General features: G+C 41.6%; 1 pseudogene; it reads left to right on the forward strand.

Annotated features, from left to right (window-relative positions):
- The first annotated feature begins 215 nt into the window (after positions 1–215).
- Positions 216–1,494, forward strand: LOC103749187 (annotated as a pseudogene).
- The last annotated feature ends 283 nt before the right edge of the window (positions 1,495–1,777 follow it).

A 1,777-nucleotide genomic window follows, 5' to 3' on the forward strand; every position in this document is an offset into this window, starting at 1 on the left:
CGAACTGTTGTGCAGCCATTGATTGGTACCTGTATTCGGGAAGCATAGTGTCCAAGCAAGAAGCTTACTGCCTCAGTGATGAAAATTTTTTGCATGTCAGAGACTAAGAACTCTTGCAGTCGTTTATGTCATCCCTTCTTCTCCAGACAGAAGATATCAAAAAGTTGCAATTAAAGATCTCTTCAGCTTATTGATAAAGCCACTAATAAGCCAAAATGTCTGTCAACATCAATTGCAGCATGTCAGACCAGTTCTATTGCTACAAGATGCCCTTGTTTGATTGCCAAGGTTGAGGGCAAAGGAAATGGAATCAAGATAGTTATAGTCAACATGGTTGATGTTGCAAAGGTGCTTAATCAGCCCCTAATGTATCCCACCAAATATTTTGGTTGTGAGCTGGGAGCACAGACCCAGTTTGATGTTAAGAATGACTGTTACATTGTCAGTGGATCTCATGAGGTGAATAAGTTGCAAGACATGTTGGATGGAGTCATTAAAAAATTGTTCTCTGTCCTGAGTGTGAGAATCCTGAAACAGATCTTCATGTCAATGCAAAGAAGCAAACAATAGGTAATTCTTGTAAAGCCTGTGGCTATTGAGGCATGCTTGACAGTCATCATAAACTCTGTACATTCATTCTCAAAAACCCTCCTGAGAATAGTGACAGTGGTACAGGAAAGAAGGGAAAAGAGAAAAAAAATAGAAAGGGCAAGGTCAAGGAAAATGGCTCTGTATCCAGCAGTGAGACACCTCCACCTCCACCACCAAATGAAATTAGTCCTCCTCCACATGCTGTAGAAGAAGAGGAGGATGATGATTGGGGTGAGGATGCAAGTGAGGAAGCTCAGAGGTGCAGAATGGATGAAATCAGTGACCATGCAAAAGTTATGACACTCAGTGATGATTCGGGAAGAACTGTAGAAGAGCGTTTCAATATCCTGTTTGATTTTGTTAAGAAAGAAGAGGGCATTATTGACTCATCTGACAAGGAAATTGTTGCTGAAGCTGAAAGGCTGGATGTAAAAGCCATGGACCCTCTTGTTCTGATGGAAGTTCTCTTTAATGAGAAGATAAGAGAACAAATTAAGAATTACAAGCGCCATTTCCTAAGATTTTGTCACAACAAAAAAGCTCAGCAGTACCTCCTTCATAGTTTTGAGTGTGTGGTGGCAATGCAGCAAGCTCATCTTATCTCTAAGATCCCACATATCCTGAAGGAGATGTACAATGCAGACCTTTGAGAAGAAGAGAACATCATCAGCTGGTCTCTAAGGCCTCTAAGAAATAGTCTCAAAAGAACTTGCCAAAGAGGTTCATGGCAAAGCAGAACCATTTATAAAATGGTTGAAGGAAGCAGAGGAAGAATCTTCTGGTGGTGAGGAAGAAGATGAAGATGAAAATACTGAGGTGGTATATTCAAAGACTGCCAGTGTACCGAAAGTTGAAACTGTGAAGTCTGAAAAGGATGATGACATTGATATTGATGCCATTTAAAAGGATGGATGCAAGCCGGGCGTGGTGGTGCATGCCTTTAATCCCAGCACTTGGGAGGCAGAGGTGGATCTTTGTGAGTTCAAGGCCAGCCTGGTCTACATAGTGAGTTCCAGGCCAGCTGGGGCTACAGGGAGGCCCTGTCTCAAAAAGACCAAAAAAAAAAAGAATGGATGCAACCCAGCTTTACAATGTAATGCTGCAAATTTTTCTCCATTATCAGCCAGAAGTGCGACAATGTATGTGCAAGAGCTAGAATGGCTTAACATCATGCTACACTTGATAT

This window comes from Nannospalax galili, unplaced genomic scaffold, assembly GCF_000622305.1.
Source record: "Nannospalax galili isolate Female #2095 unplaced genomic scaffold, S.galili_v1.0 scaffold390, whole genome shotgun sequence".
Taxonomy (NCBI): domain Eukaryota; kingdom Metazoa; phylum Chordata; class Mammalia; order Rodentia; family Spalacidae; genus Nannospalax; species Nannospalax galili.